Below are 17831 nucleotides of genomic sequence, written 5' to 3' on the forward strand. Positions count from 1 at the left end.
TTAATATAATCTTTCTTGGTATTCTTGTCAAATGTGTAAGGCTGGTGAGAGTATATCACAGGTATGTCATTTATTTCATTCTGATGTGAGTCATTGTACTATTCTGGATGTTAAAGAAATAAAAGACACAGCCCTTGAGCTTTCCAGAGAAAAAAATCTAATTGGAGGCTAAAACACATACCCATAAACTAACTTGAGGTAAAATCCAAAGAAACATTTTAGTAACGTCAAGAAAATATGGTGTAGTGTAGACTAAAGCTGCAATACACAAGGAAAAGAAAAAGAAAAAATGATTACACTTGGAATGTGTTTATTAAGGAAGGCATCTGAAAAAAGGTAAATTTTGGCTTTAAAGATTAGATGGAAATATACAGAAAAGAAGGGGCATAGATTTTTCTAAGCAGGGAGAATTACATGCAATACACGGAGGCAAAATAGTAAGTTATTATGCATTCAGGCATCTATAAATAGACAGGCTTGAGGAATCAAGGGAATGTATGAAGCTAGAGAGAGGTGGAGGAGCAGTTGATAGAAGACATCAAATATGTTTATTTTTGAACTAGTGTGGAATTCTCTTTCTCTTTTCAGTAGAAATAACCTTCACTGTCAACAGCCCAGTCAGTCCCCTTAGCTGATATAATGACGATCACAACTTCCTAGGCTATTATTTGCAATAATTTCTGCCATATGAGTGTAATGGGAAAAATACATTGCAAAGTGAATTACTTTTCAAATGTATTGCATGCTGACATTTGGGAAATTAGATCCTGAACACAATGCATCCTGATTACTGAGGTGCCTTGCCACCATGAAAAGATAAATACAGTCCAACCATTCAAAAAACACTGCATGTTAAATTAATTTAAAGTTCTGTCCTTCGGCAAGGTTCTTCTCAAAACTTTTGGTCACTATTCAGGCAAATAACCATGAGCAGGGACTGTCCCTGGCCTAGATAGCCTACATGGGTCTGAGGAGTCCAGAATTGCCCTCATTCAAACATAGCGCCATCTTATGAAGAATCCTGCTGTGCTCATTCTTCTGTGTACTTGACTGCTCCAGTGCTAGAAGTGCCTGTGCTCGGCCAGCGTCCTTTCCATTTCCTGGGAGAAGCACAGCCATGCTTTCTTATGAAGAACAAACAACTTTTCACATCTTCATTCCCACTCAGCAAATTCCTCCGGCACCACCAACCCATTTCATCATGAATGTACATTTGCTTTCCTCCATAAGGTTTCTGTATTCATGGGTTACTGGGCTGAGCAACAGTAATTTCAGCAGTCCTGGCTCCACAAGCACAGGTCAGGAATGGGTTTGAAGAAAGCTCTGCAGATACCACAAATTTTGCTGTTTTAAGCCAAGACTTTCCTTGTTTACCAAACATGTCCAATTTGTGTGCTGAATAGAGCAATATAATGAGAGGAAGGGAAGATGGACAGGGAAATAATGGGACCTCACGTGCAGATTACAAAGAGAACCTAGAAATTAACTGAGAATGCTAAAGAGGAAGAGGGATATGAAAGCAATAGTGAAGGGTCAATAATTTCCACATAAATCAGACCAGATGATTATTTTGATCATTAAATTGATTTAACCACAGCTTTATATACAATCAGAGTACATGGCTCTATATATAACAACAGCTCTTGGTTGTAGTCAGAGAGGACTGGGTTTGTTTGAGTCCTGGCTTATTACTTACCTGATTCATGGTTTTGGTTATGCTACTTAACCTCTCTTAGCCTCTGTTTCTTTACTGTGGTAGATACTATTAGCCTTCTTATTTTAGGCTAATAGTATCTACCACAATAAAATTGTTGTGATGATAAAAAAAATATTAATTAGGATGCAGTATGCAAAAAATAAAAGCTAGCTATCATTATTTTTGAAATTTATTAAGTCTAATTTCTCCAAAGCAAATTGGTTTATATTCACCAGGAGGAATGTCTAACTAAAATAATCTTATACTGAGTCTTTTGTGGCAGCAGATTATCACTCTCTATCTGATCTTTCTTTTACTTCTATATTTTCATTGAGTTGGTTTACATCAAACTGCACTTATAAATTTAAATACACCTCCAATACCACTGTGCAAGTCTTCTTATAGAGAGCTAGATACATATTTAACAAACAGTTAATATAGTTTGCAACTTCCCCAAAGTAGATTAGGTGAAAAATCCTGAATCCTGAATTTGGGGAAAAATTTACACTTATAAATATGAATATTTATTTATTAAAAAAAATTTTTTTTGAGATGGAGTCTTGCTCTGTTGCGCAGGCTGGAGTACGGTGGCACGATCTTGGCTCACTGCAACCCCCGACTCCCAGGTTCAAGCAATTCTCCTGCCTCTGCCTCCCAAGTAGCTGGGACTACAGGTGCATGCCACCATGCCCGGATGATTTTTGTATTTTTAGTAGAGATGGGGTTTCACCATATTGGCCAGGCTGGTCTTGAACTCCTAACCTCATGATCCACCTGCCTTGGCCTCCCAAAGTGCTGGGATTACAGGCGTGAGCCACCGTGCCAGGCTGAATATATTTATTATTGTTAGCCCTTGTTACAATGCTGCCATTTTATAAATCAGGAAACTGCGGCAGAGAGAGGTTAAGTAGCTTGATCAAAGTTACATTGAATGCTGGGCAACCTCTCCATCCTTTTCCAGGTACCTTAAACCTAAGTATTATCCAAAACTACCTCTTTATTTCAGCTTGCAAACCTCTTCCCATATTCCTTTTCTCAGTTAATGGCACCACCATCCACCCAGTGATCCAAACTAGAAATCTGCGAGCCATCCTAGACTTCTCCAGCTTCCTCATTCCTCATCACACTAAGTCCTACGGAATTTTGTCTATCAAATATTTATTGAATCTGACCTCCTCTTCTCCATTCTTATCGCCACTGCTTTTCATTCAAGCTTCCATCATTTATCACCCAAACTACTACAATTGTCTCCTCACTGGTCTCTCTGATACTAGCCCTGCTGCCTTCACATCAGTCTTCTAAACAGCTTCCAGGATGATATGTCTAAAACACAAACTAATCATGTCAATCCCCAGTTTAAAAACCTTCCATGGTTCCCAATAGAGACTGCTGTTTTGTTTTGTTTTGTTTTTGCTTTTGTTTTTGTTTTTGAGACAGAGTCTCGCTCTGTCACCCAGGCTAGAGTGTAGTGGCGCGATCTCGGCTCACAGCAACCTCCGCCTCCTAGATTCAAGCAATTCTCCTGCCTCAGCCTCCCGAGTAGCTGAGATTATAGGCATGTACCACCACATGCGGCTAATTTTTGTATTTTTAGTAGAGACAGGGTTTCACCATATTGGCCAGACTGGTCTCGAACTCTTGACCTCAAATGATTCACCCGCCTCGGCCTCCCAAAGTGCTGGCATTATAGGCATGAGCCACCATGCCTGGCCGACTGCTTTTAAAATAAAGCCCAGTCTACCTAGTATGACCCTTGTGGTCCCAAAGAACACCTCTCTTTAAGTCCTAACAAAGTTTAATTAAAACGAACTGTTCATGTGATTCTCCCCACTTTTAGACTTTGGGCTCTTGAAAGGCAGAGACAAAGTCTTTTCGTCTTTGTATCTCAGTATCTACAATGCCAATTAAAAATTGTTGAACTCAAATGAAATGATGACATTATATTTGAACTTAATAGATCAGCTTACACTTTTAAAAACAGTTTTCAGTCAGGTGCAGTGGCTCATGTTTGTAATCCCAGGACTTTGGGAGGCTGAGGCAGGAGGATCGCTTGAAGCTAAGAGTTCAAGACAAGCCTGGGCAACATAGCAAGACTGACTCTAAAACAAAAATTAGCCAGGCATGATGGTGCATGCCTGTAGTCCCAGCTACTTGGAGGCTGAGGTGGGAGGATTGCTTAAGCCCAGGAGTTTGAGGCGGCAGTGAACTATGATTGCACCCTACTGCACTCCAGCTTGGGTGACAGAGTGAAACCCTGTCTCTAAAATAAATATATGCAAATGTTTTTTGTTTTCTGTTCTGTTTCTTTGAGACAGTCATGCTCTGTCAGCCAGGCTGGAGAGCAGAGGTGCAACCTCAGCTCACTGCAACCTCTGCCTCCTCCTGCCTCATTCTCCCAAGTAGCTGGGACTACAGGCATGCACCACCATGCCCAACTAATTCATGTATTTTAGTAGAGACAGGTTTTCACCATGTTAGCCAGGCTGGTCTCGAACTCGTGACCTCAAGTGATCTGCCCGCCTCGGCCTCCCAAAGTGCTGGAATTATAGGCGTGAGCTGCTGCGCCCGGCTGCAAATAGTTTTTAATACTTTAAAAAATTGAGATATAATTAACATACCATAAAATCCACTATTTTAGTATATTCAGTGGCTTTTGGTATATTCAGTTATACAACCATCACCACTATCTAATTCCAAAATGTTTTGTCACCCAAAAAAGAAATCCCTTACCCATTAACTGTCACTCTGCAGTCTCCCCTATTTCCTTGCCAGGATTTTCTGGATGGGTCAAGTCTAATCACATGAGTCCTTAAAAGTCCCAGCTGTGACAACAGAAGAAGAGTTAGAGAGATGGCGGTGTAAAAGGATCGGATGCCTGGTTGTTAGTTTTGAAATAGGGGAGACTGTATCCAAGGACCAGAGAGAGGCCTCTGGGAGCTAAGAGAGAAGCCCTCAAATCTTTCACCTCCACCAAGCTGAAAGCTCTCAAGAGAACTGAGGCCTCAATCCTACAGCCGCATGGAACTGAAGCATGCCAACATCTGAATGAACAAGGAAGCCTCCAGAAAGGAACACAGTCCTACTGACACCTTGATTTTTAGCCCAGTGAGACTCGTACTAGATTCTGACCTACAGAATTATAAGGTAATAAATTTGTGTAGTTTTAAGCCACTAAGTTTGTGTTAATTTTCTATAGTAGCAGTAGAAAACTGATACAACATAGACTTCTATAATTTTCTTTTTTACAAAATAGTGTATCTTGAAAATTGTTTTATATAAAGCGTCTTCTTCTCCTTCTCCTTCTCGAGTCTTGCTCTGTCGCCCAGGCTAGAGTGCACTGGCACGACCTCGGCTCACTACAGTCTCTGCCTCCCAGGTTCAAGCTATTCTCGTGCCTCAGCCTGCCATGTAGCTGGGATTACAGGAGTACGCCAAGACACCTGGCTTTTTTTTTTTTTTTTTTTTTGTATTTTTAGTAGAGATGGAGTTTCACCATGTTAGCCAGGCTGGTCTCGAACTTCTGACCTCAAGTTATCTGCCCACCTTGGCCTCCCAAAGTGCTGGGATTACAGGCGTGAGCCACTGCACCCGGCCCCCTTATTCTTTTTGATGGCTGCGTCATACTTTATTTAGATGGCAATTTAAAAATACTATGTTTTATAGTAGCAATTACTACGCAATTCATCTTTGGCTTAGTGGAGGGTAGCTTGATGGCATATTTCCAGATTACCCCTGGTTCACTTTCTTCTGCCAGTATGGAATATTTGCGTCTGTGGTTACTCCTTGGTCTGAAGAGGTGGAATCCTCTTTGGGATCACCCCTCTTTGTGGCTGGCTATGGTCTGAATGTTTGTGTTCCCCAAAAATTCCTGTGTTGAAATCCTAATCCCCAAGGTGAGAGTATCAGGAGGTGGGGACTTTGGAAGGTGATTAGGTCATGAGGGCAGAGCCCTTGTGAATGGAATTCTTGCCCTTACAAAAGACTAGAGAGAACCCTCACCTCTTCTACCATGTGAAAACACAGCAAGAAGTTTCCATCCTTGAACCAGACAACAAGCCCTCATCAGACATAGAATCTGCTGGCACCTTAATTTTGGACTTCCCAGCCTCTAGAATAATGAGAAATAAATTTCTGCTATTTATAATCTACCCAGTTTAGAGTATTTTGTTATAGCAGTCTGAATGAACTAAGATAGCACTTGCTGACAATAATGATAAACATATTGGTGGTGCAGTGACACCAACACCAGACCACATAAACCCTAGGTTTTTATGGCAGTAAATGAACAGATGCATGAAATGATATTTATGAAGATGCGGCAGATGAGGAATTTATTGCAGTCTTTGTTCCCTAGCAAATGGTATTAGCAGTTTCTGTATTATGGTAAGTGGTGGCAAAAACTTTAGTTACATAGGATTAGTAGCCAAAGAAACACCTGACACAGATTGGAGAAAGGCAGGTCAGGGGCAGGCAAAGTTTCAAAAGAAATGCACTAAGCCTTCCCTCCTAGAGATAACAGAAAGCGGGTAATGAGTAGGGAAAAGCAGATCTGGTAGGACACGGCAGCTGAGGGCTCATCCTGGCTCAGCAACATTTTTCATCAAGATGATTAGCCCCAAAAACAAAACAAAAACAACTATTGAGCTAACAGGTTCAGCAAGGTTGGAAGATACAAAATTAGTGTACAAAAGCAATTGTATTTCTATGCACTAGTGATGAAAAATCTGAAAACAAAATTAAGAAAACAGTCACTTAGAATAAAAAATAGAAAACATACAAATGGTCAATAAGCACATGAAAATACGTTCTCTTATTTACCAGAGATTGAAAGAAAATATGTTCAACATCATTTGGGAAATGCGAATCAAAACCACAAAGAAATACTACTTTATACCCGATAGGAGAGCTATAATCAAAAGGACAGAGAACATCAAGTGTTGGCGAGGATGTGGAGAAATTGGAAGTGTCATACATTGCTGATGGGAATGCAGACTTGTGCAGCTGCTTTGGAAAACAACTTGGCAGTCCCTCAAAAAGTTAAATACAGTTACCATATGTCCCAGCAATTCTAAGTATATACCCAAGAGAACTGAAAATGTATGTCCACACAAAAAGTTGGATGTAAATGTTCATAGCAGCATTATTCGTAATAGCCCAAAAGTGGAAACAACTCAACTGTTGGTCAACTGATAAATGAATAAATAAAATGTGATATAGATATACAATGGAATATTATACAGCCACAAAAAGGAATGGAGTACTGACACATGTTACATCGCAGAGGAAACTCAAGAACATTATGCTCGGTGAAAGAAGCCACACACAAAAGACCACATATTGAATCATTTTACTGATATTAAATGTCCAGATAGGCAAAGCTATAGAGATAGAATGTACATTAGTAGTTGCCTAGGGCTAGGAGGCAGAAATGGGAAGTGACCATTAATGCGTAAAACGTTTCTTTTTGGGGTGATGAAAATGCTCTAAAATCTATTGTGGCGGCAGTTACACAGCTCTGTGAATATTCTAAAAATCACTGAATTATATACTTTAAATGATTATTCTTATGGTTTGTGAAATACCATTCAGTAAAATATTGTATGAAAAGACAAGACCAAACAAGACAAATTAAATGCAAAACTGGTCAGTTACACCTAAAAAGCTGGGGAGTAGGTGGTAGGGGGAGAAAAATAAAACTATACCAGCCTTCCTTTTCTGTCTTGAATAGGGCTAAAATGGGGCTCTGATCAGGTTGGCAAGAATTATCCCTTCAAATAAGAGATGGTAGAAGTCAAGGAGGTAGAGAAAGAATTTTACAGTTTCAGGTTCACCCCAAAACTCTAGCTTGGGAAGTTTTTCTAGTTTGGGCTGCTAAGCTGCTCTTGGAAAGAGCTGTCTAGTTCTGCCTATTCTGATCAAGGTCTTGAAAGCGTAAGTGAAAAGTGCGGCACAAGTTTATCCCAGTTCAGGCCTGACTTGGATGCCAAATTTAGCCTTTGGCAACTTCTTTCCATTGAGACTCCCCGAGGACTTGTTTGACCTCCTTTTGGAAAGCTGCAAGGGAATTCACTTCTGGACTGTCGCCCAGCAAGTAGGGAGTGGCTCAGCAGGCTGCCTAATCCTCTGTTAAGTGAATGATAAAGTGTACCCAGGCACAGTCCATTGGAAGGCCGATTCCCTACATGTGGGATCTGGATTAGGAATTTTACAGGTATATAAAGATAATTCCCAACACTAAATATTGTGATCAACTTGAGGGGAAATCTTTTGAGAATGTATTGTACATATTCCTGCCTTTTTGTACTTAGGCTGTTTTTCAACTGGTAATTAAAGGATTACATGGCCACTATGGAAAAATTGGAAAGAATAGTACCATTCTCCTTCTCTAGAGTTAACCATTGCTAACAGTTTAATATGTGTTCTTTTTTTTTTTTTTTGGTTTTGAACCTTTCATGAGAAAAATATGTATACACCATTGAGCTCAAGAACACTGTGTGTTTGGTGTGTCATTGGCTCAAGGGTTGGGGACATGCATGGCAGAATTCGGAAACGGCATACATCAACAAAAATACACATGGTCATAACAAGAAAAACTGGCGCCTGGCACAATCAACTCTCAGTTTCCTCTTCACTCAGCAGCATGTTGGGGATCCCGTGGCTGATGGGGAACATATGTCCAGACTCTGGGCCCTGCAAGGTGCCCTCCATCACTTCCACCTCCAGCAGCAGATGGTGCGTGGTCCTCAGAAACTCTTTGTTCTCCTCATATCCCTCAACCGGCCCTTTAGGCACCTGGAGCAGGCGCAAGTTATCAGCCACCTCCAGGAACGCCGCCCACTCCACCTTGGGTATCATAGGCCCACGAAGTGGGGGTTGAACTCCACAGGGCAGATGCGGACTTGGCTGGCCTGGAGGCGCAGGGGGAAGCCATGGGGCCCCATCTCCCACATACGCGAGCTCAGCAGATTCTTAATGTGTGTTCTTTCAGACCATTTTCTATGTGTCTGTAAGCACAGATACACATGTATGTGCACACACATGCTACCCCATAGCAATTTTTTTTAAACTTAAAAAAAAAACCATAAATGGGATCATATTCTATTGGTCCACTTGTTTTTGCATTTAACTATATTTTCAAGATCTTTCCATGTCAGTACATATAAATCTTACTTATTCTGTTTGTTTATTTATTTATTTGAGGCAGGATCTTGCTCTGTTGCCAGGTTAGAGCTGGAATGCTGTGGCATAATCATAGCTCACTGCAGCCTCAACCTCCTGGGCTCAAGTGATCCTCCCACCTCAGCCTCCTGAGTAGGTAGGACTACAGGTGTACACCACCAGGCCTGGCTAATTTTTTAAAATTTCTTGTAGAGATGGGCTCTCATTATGTTGTCCAGGGTGGTTTCAAACTCCTGGGTTCAAGCGATCCTCCTGTCTCAGCCTCCTAAAGTGTTAAAATTATAGGTGTGATCCACTGTGCCTGGTCTACTTTATTCTTTTTTTTTTTTTTTTTTTTTTGAGACAGAGTCTCACTCTATCACCCAGGCTAGAGAACAGTGGCATGATCTTGGCTCACTGCAACCTCCATCTCCCGGGTTCAAGCGATTCTCCTGCCTCAGTCTCCTGAGTAGCTGCGATTACAGGTATATGCCACCAAGCCCAGCTAATCTTTGTATTTGTAGTAGAGACACAGTTTCACCATACTGGCCAGGCTGCTTTCAAACTCCTGACCTCGTGATCCACCCGCTTCAGCCTCCCAAAGTGCTGGGATTACAGATGTGGGCCACCGTGCCCTGCCACTCTTTTTAAGGCCTACACAACATTCCATGGTATAAACATTTTACAATTTATCAAGCCATTTCCTATTGAAGCATATTCCTATATACCTAACTTTTCTTTATGATCAAGAATGTAGGACTCTTATGTAATGTATTTGTGTATACGTGAGAGTATTTGGGGGCATAGGTTCCAAGAAAGAGAATTATTTAGATTTCTGATACATCTGGAATTTATTTTTCAAACTTTATATTTTGAAATAAGTTCAAACTTACAGAAAAGTTGCAAGAATGGCACAATGAACTCCCATAACGTCTTCACCTTGATCCCCTAATTGTTATCATTTCATTACATTTGCTTCATCTCTTCTCTCTCCTCCACCCTACCTATACACTATATACAGACTAGATATTTTTTCTGATGCATTTGAGACTAATTGAGGAAACGAAGCCCTTAACTCTAAATACTTCAGTGTGTATTTCCTAAAAACAAGGGCATTATCTTACCTAAACTCAGCACAAGCATCAAAACCAGGAAATAGACATACAAAACACACTGATTTCTCCAACCCAGCATCATAAGGTTCAGTTTAGGCTTCTCCCTTCTCCAACACAGAGAAACTCATTCTCACCATCCTCAATATACTTCCTAATTTTATTGTAATACCCTTGTAAATAACAAATGTCCCTGCCATGCTGTCTGCCTCTTGTGTGCCTTGAGCTATGCATTCCCAGCCACATTGGCCTCACCCTGCTTGCTGCTTCTGAACTTGGTCCATACCAGTCACCGGGAAGAAGGAGTTAATTTATTTTTGAATGGTGTGAGGTTGTTGTTTTGTTTTGTTTTTTGTTCTTGGTTTTTTTGTTTTTGTTTTTGTTTTTTGAGACAGGGACTTGCTCTGTTGCCCAGGCTGGAGCGATCTCGGCTCACTGCAACCTCTGCCTCCTGGACTCAAGTGATCCTCCTGCCTCAGCCTCCTGGGTAGCTGGGACTAAAGATGTGTACCCCCATGACCAGCTAATTTTTGCACCTTTTTTGTAGAGATGGAGTTTTGTCATGTTGCCAGATATATCTTATTTTCTTAAATGCATAACCAGTTGTCCTGACACCCATTCTCAATTATTTGAAATGTTTCCACACACACTTGTGCCAGTAGCTGATGATCTATTTTCTTTCATTTATCATTTTTCTGTTTGTGAGCCAATACCATACTCTAATTACTGTTGTTGTATAATATGGTTTGTTTATTATTTATTTTTAGCCAGGGCCAGTGGCCTATATAAAATGTTTTGATACCTGGTAGGATGAGGTTCCTCATTGTACTTAAAAAAACGTCCTTGCTGGGCGCAGTGGCTCATGCCTGTAATCCCAGCATTTTGGGTGGCCAAGGCCGGCGGATTGCTTGAGCTCAGGAGTTCGAGACCAGCCTGACCAACATGGTGAACTCCATCTCTACTAAAAATACAAAAATTAGCCGGGCATGGTGGCATGCACCTGTAATCCTAGCTACTTGGGAGGCTGAGGCAGGAGAATCACTGGAACCCGGGAGGCAGAGGTTGCAGTGAGCCAAGATTGTACCACTGTACTCCAGCCTGGGTAAGAAAGCAAGACTTTGTCTCAAAAAAAAAAAAAAAAAAAAAAAAGTCCCAGCTCTTCTTAAGTATTTATTCTTCCAGATGCATTTTAAAATTAACATGTTAATTTCATTAAAAATCCTATTGTAATTTTGATTGGGATTACATTGAGTTTATCAAATATTTGGGTAAAAATGGCATCTTTCCAATATTGAGTCTTCCCATCAGGGACCATGGTACACCTTTTCATATACTCGGGTTTTAAAAATGTCTTCCAGTGAATATTTTGGCTTTGTGTTGGCATCACACATACAGTTTGATCCTAGGTTTAAAACATTTTTTTTGGTGGCTATTATTAATGGGATCTTTTTGTCCCATCTTCTTTCTATATATTTCTTTCTATATATTTTGTACATAGTTGAGATTATGCTGCACATATCTTGTCTTTTAAATTTATTCCATAAAAACTTTCTGACTAATATAGTTCTTATGGTTGCATAATCATCTATCAAATATTTACATAATATAATTTATTGAACTATTTTTAAACATTGGTTAACTAGATTGTTTCCAATTTTAAAGACGTTAAATGCTACTGTTATAAACATATTTTTATATAAATCTTTGTTCTGTTTTGAATTCTTAAAATTTATAAGTGGTATTTCTTTCTTTTCTTTTTTTTTTTTTTTTTTTGAGACAGAGTCTCTTTTTGTCACCTAGGCTGGAGTGCAGTGGTGCGATCTCGGCTCATTGCAACCTCTGCCTTCCGGGTTCAAGCGATTCTACTGCCTCAGCCTCCTGAGTAGCTGGGATTACAGGCACACGCCACCATGCCCGGCTAATTTTGGTATTTTAGTAAAGACGGGGTTTCACCCTGTTGGTCAGGCTGGTCTCGAACTCCTGACCTCGTGATCCACCTGCCTCAGCCTCCCAAAGTGTGTTTTATTGTTTTGAGATGGAGTTTCGGTCTTGTTGCCCAGGCTGGAGTGCAATGGTGTGATCTTGGCTCACCGCAACCTCCGCCTCCCAGGTTCAAGCGATTCTCCTGCCTTAGCCTCCCAAGTAGCTGGGATTACAGGTGCGCACCACCACACCCAGGTAATTTTGTATTTTTAGTAGAGATGGTGTTTCTCCATGTTGGTCAGGCTGGTCTCAAACTCCCGAACTCAGGTGATCTGCCCTCCTAGGTCTCCCAAAGTGCTGGGATTATAGGCATGAGCCACCATGCCCGGCCTATAAGTGTTATTTCTTATGCACAATATAGACATTCCCTGAAAGGTCTTGGATAACACAAAATTATGATAAGTTGAAAATATCTTCATACATAATTGTTTAAATTTTAAATATTTTGCTCCTATTCAATTTACTTATTCACAGACTCATCCTGTAGTCTTCCTATCACTTAGTTACTTTGGGGACATGATTAGTGTGATGGCTAATATTGAATGTCAACTTGATTGGATTGAAGGATGCAAAGTATTTTTCCTGGGTGTGTCTGTGAGGGTGTTGCCAAAGAAGATTAACATTTGAGTCAGTGGACTGGGAGAGGCAGACCCACCCTCAATTTAGGTGGGTACCATCTAATCAGCTGTCAGCGTGGCTAGAATAAAGCAGGCAGAAGAAATTGTAAAGAGCAGACTTGCTGAGTCTTCTGGACTTCATCTTTCTCCCGTTCTGGATGTTTCCTGCCCTTGAACATCAGATTCCAAGTTCTTCAACTTTTGGAGTCTTGGGCTTACACCAGTGATTTGCCAGGGGCTTTTGGACCTTCCGCCACAGACTGAAGGCTGCACTGTCGGCTTCCCTATTTTAGAGGTTTTGGGACTCAGACTGGCTTCCTTGCTCCTCTGCTTGCAGACGGCCTATTGTGGGACTTCACTTTGTGATCCTGTGAGTTAATTCTCCTAATAAACTCCCCTTCATATATATGTATATCCTATTAGTTCTGTCCCTTTAGAGAACCCTGACAAATACAATTAGAAAGTAATAAAATGGGAAATACACAAATAGCAGTGTCATAACACCAGCCAATGCAGTGAGAATCTGCGTGGGAACAGAGCTCTGCAAGATTGCCCATAGAGGGCCATTATCTCCTTATATCTGCAACTTCTGGCCTTATGTACCTACTTTGTAGTGTTCATTTGTATACTTGACTTATTTGCATTTCTTAATGTGATATGAAACCTCCCACATCTTAAAATTTTATTATGTGCCTTATGGAACTATTTACATAAAGTTGAGTGTTGCCTAACTCAGGGAGTGTCTTTATACTGAATGTAATTTAACCTTCTTGTTTACTCACGGTTAATATAGATATCAGTTTTAAAAGTTTCTTCCCCAAGGCTTACAGAGGTATGTAGGGCTGTTTTCCCCTATGCTAAAGGAATTAAATTACTGTGTTTTTTGATCATTAAGTTAATATTTACACTTTTTTTTTTCATCTACACCTTGCTTAAAGACATTTAGCTTTCAGCTGGGCATCATGGCTCGTGCCTGTAATTCCAGCACCTTGGGAGGCTGATGCTGGTGTATCACTTGAGGCAAGAAGTTCGAGACCAGCCTGGCTGATATGGTGAAACACTATCTCTACTAAAAATACAAAAAAATTAGCTGGGCGTGGTGGTGTCTACTTGGGAGGTTGAAGCACAAGAATTTCTTGAGTGCCAGGAGTGGTGGCTCATGCCTGTAATCCCAGCAATTTGGGAGGCTGAGTTGGGTGAATCACGAGGTCAGGAGTTTGAGACCAGCCTGGCCAACATGGTAAAACCCCATCTCTACTAAAACTACACAAAATTAGCTGGGCGTGGAGGTGGGTGCCTGTAATCCTGGCTACTCGGGAGGCTGAGGCTGGAGACTCGCTTGAACCTGAGAGGCGGAGGTTGCAGTGAGTCAAGATCGCACCACTGCACTCCAGGCTGGGTGACAGAGGGAGACTCCATCTCAAAATAATAATAATAATTGCTTGAACCCAGGAGACAGAGGTTGCAGTGAGCCGAGATAGCGCCACTGCACTCCAACCTGTGTGAGAAAGATTCCGCCTCAAAAAAAAAAAAAAAAAAAAGTCATCCAGCTTTCCAGCTTTCTCTTCTCACTGCTGTCTGCATGACTGCTGTGATAGTTTCTCCTCCTTCCAGTTTATTGCTTTTACTTTTCTATGGGTTTGAAGATCAGATTGCCAACTTTTCTAAAATCAAATCCAAGTAAAAATAGCCCCTGAGAAGGGGCTTTGATGAATGTCTAGGAGTAATGGGCATGATCTTCAGGGCATGAACATAGTGATCTCCGTTTCTCCAGAGGCCTTTTTCCATCTCCTTTATTCCCTTGGTTCTTTGCTGTGCTCCTGATAGATCAGATTTTCAGATAGACAAGTTCCAAGTTGGTAATGAAATGATGTTTCATTACAATTACTAGATTGGTAACAATATGTTAAAATGCCCGTTTCCCTTTTCCTCTATTGTATTCTGATTCTTTTGTTTTTTTTTAGACAGAGTCTCACTCTGTTGTCTCCAGGCTGGAGTGCAGTGGTGCGATCTCGGCTCACTGCAACCTCCGCCTCCCAGGTTCAAGAGATTATCCTGCCCCAGCCTCCTGAGTAGCTGCGACTACAGGTGCGCGCCACCACGCCCAGCTAATTTTTGTATTTTTAGTGGAGATGGGGTTTCACCATGTTGGCCAGGCTGGTCTCAAACTCCTGACCTCGTGATCCACCTGCCTTGGCCTCCCAAAGTGCTGGGGTTACAGGCATAAGCCACCACGCCCAGCCTGAATTCTGATTCTTTACTCCCCTTTGTTCCTTTTAGGGTGTGTGTCAGGCTGGATTGACAACGTAGTCAATCTGAAGCTCATTGGGCTTCAGCTGAATGGGATAAGGTCCAATCTATACCTTCATTTCCTCTACCTCTATACCTTCAATCTATACCTTCTTTCCCTCACCTCTTCTATACATTTTTTATGTTTATTTTCCTTTTTTTTTTTTTTTGAGACAGAGTCTCTCTCTGTTGCCCAGGCTGGAGCACAGTGGTACAATCTCGGCTCACTGCAACCTCTGTCTCCCAGGTTCAAGCAATTCTCGTACTTCAGTCTCCCCAGTAGCTGGGACTATAGGCACACGCCCCCACCATTATTTTAAATAATTAAAACCTCTCTACATTTCACATCAACCAACTATAATTGTCTTATTTAAAAAAAATTGACATCTGTCTAAAGCCTCATTTGATTAAAAAGAAATTTAAGTGTATTCCATTATACGAAATAAAACAATTTACACTACTCTTTGTATGCTTACCTTTACTTTTACTCATGCCTAATTGATATGGGCTGTGGTACTAAGCCATGATTGTGGGCTCATTCTCTGCAATGGCCAATCTTTCTCCTTTGCTGCTGACTGCCACCCACCCCACCCTACCCTGTAGCTAAATCAAATGCAGAATGAGAAGAGAGAGACAGAATGACAGTCTGATAGAAAAAAAAAAAAAAAAGAGGTCACAAGTGAGAGACAGAACATTTCCTAACAGCAGTTGAGTCTACAGATCCACCATACTCTTATCCTTGGCTTCCAGGAGATATCCCAGTCTTTTATTGAATTTTGAATTCCCTATAGGTGGAATATAGTAATATTTATTAACGACCTTATAACTACTAATGTGCTCTGAGTGAGGGCATATATCAGGTTCATGAAAACCCATACAACTATTGGAGAATCAACTCAAAATTCAGGTCTTATATGTGGTGGCTCGGTGGCATAATCTTTGTATTTTGGCATTTTTTAAAACATGTTGCTCTTGAAAAATAAATGTGTGAGCTACCAGCGCAAAGAGGTTTCAACTTTAGATCAACTAAAACTTTCTTGCATTATACAATGTCATCCCTCAGTCACTTTTTATACATTGAATTGTGACATTTATGCATCTGCTGATCTGCTGATGACTGGATATTTTAAGCTCTTATACAGTGGCGCAGCCTACAAGTCAAGAGTCTATTTTCTTTTCTTTTTCTTTATCTTTTTTTTTTTTTTTCTCACTCTGTTGCCCAAGCTGGAGTGCAGTGACATGATCATGGCTCACTGCAGCCTCGACTTCCTGGCTTAAGTGATCCTCCTGCCTCAGCCTCCTGAGTAGCTGGGACTACGGGCCTGTGTTACCACGCCTGGATATTATTTATTTTTTGTAGAGATAGGGTCTCACTATGTTGCCTGGGCTGGTCTCTAACTATTGGGCTCAAGCGATACTCTCACCTCTGCTTTCTAAAGTGCTAGGATTACAGGCATGAACCATCAGGCCCAGCAGAGCCTATTTTCAGTAGCATCACTATTTTTGGTATATGTTTATGTAATCATTTGAAACTTTATTACATTTTCCTCACCATTACAACTATGAGTCGAAAATGGAAAAATAAAAATGCTGATGCTAGTAATAAGCAGCACAGGTTTTTGAAACAATACAATTGAGCAAAGGAGGAGTCATTGGCTACATACAAAGCCGTGAAACTTTAACTTACCCTGTCAGGTAGATATTAATTAGGACAAAAGTAGAACATATAATACCTGCTGGAAATACATTATCAAAGATTGTATCGTAAAGGTGAATTAGGCCAGGCGTGGTGGCTCACACCTGTAATCCCAGCACTTTGGGAGGCCGAGGAGGGTGGATCATTTGAGCTCAGGAGATTGAGACCAGCCTGACCCACATGGTGAAACCCCATCTCTACTAAAAAAATACAACATTAGCTGGGCATGGTGGTGCACACTGTAATCCTAGCTACTCAGGAGGCTGAGGCAGGAGAACTGCCTGAACCCAGGAGGCAGAAGTTGCAGTGAGCCGAGATTGCGCCACTGTACTCCAGCCTGGACAACAAGAGTTAAACTCTGTCTCAAAAAAAAAAAAAAGGTGAATTGCAAGTAGGAATTGAATACTATTTTTCAGCTCCCTAGAAAAGAAGCTGTGCTTCTATAATATTCAGTGCATTTAATTTTTGCATAATCGACATTTGTATATATTACCAGGAATGTATTAAGTAAGAAACTGGGTAAGAATGTGTAAAAAATTAACTAGGCATCCGCCTGTATGGAATTCCAGACTCATTAAAGGACTGGACTATCCCTCAGAACCTGTAATGTATTTGAGAAACAAGAGGCTTAAAACATTTAAATATATAATATGTAACATAGTATACCACAGAATTAAGTGTCAACATGAGTAAAACAGTAAGTTCTGTAATAAATCACAGAAGGAGGGATACAACTTTCACTGGGATGGTATGGAACTTCTTCTTGAGTTCTACTTCGCTTTCTTGAGGAAAGCAAAGCAGTAAAAAGAAACGGATGGAGAAGAGAGGGAAGGGACCAATCTCTTAGGTCAAAGAATGGACCTCTTGTGAGGATGAGTTGTTTTCTTAATAAAGACAAACATTGATGTGAACTACAAATAGACACATTTCACATTTAAAGAACAGATCATTGAGCAACAGGTGTGGCTGAATAGGACAGCATTTACTAGTAAGGAGATAAGACATCAGTTGGTAAAAGGTTAGAAAGATGGGCCTGGACCAGACTGCACGGGGTCTTTCTTACTGCCCAGGAAAGGTGACACCATGGAGTCTTTCAGCAGAAGAATGACAGAAAGGCAGTTTAAAACACTCACCTAATAAGGTGGATTTGAGAAGGAAGGGACAACTGGTAAGAATCTGGTTAAGAAGATGTTACTATTTAGTGAGCTAAAGAAGATGACAGCTGATAGTCAAGGATTGTGCCTGTGGAAACAGAAAAGAATAGTTCTAACAACCACTGC

At 40.8% G+C, this 17831-nt stretch overlaps 1 pseudogene; it reads right to left on the bottom strand.

Annotated features, from left to right (window-relative positions):
* Window positions 1-7029: 7029 nt before the first annotated feature.
* On the bottom strand, window positions 7030-8954 carry LOC110741632 (annotated as a pseudogene).
* Between the last annotated feature and the right edge of the window lie 8877 nt (window positions 8955-17831).

The sequence above is a fragment of the Papio anubis genome, chromosome 17, assembly GCF_008728515.1.
Source record: "Papio anubis isolate 15944 chromosome 17, Panubis1.0, whole genome shotgun sequence".
NCBI classification, from domain to species: Eukaryota; Metazoa; Chordata; class Mammalia; order Primates; family Cercopithecidae; genus Papio; species Papio anubis.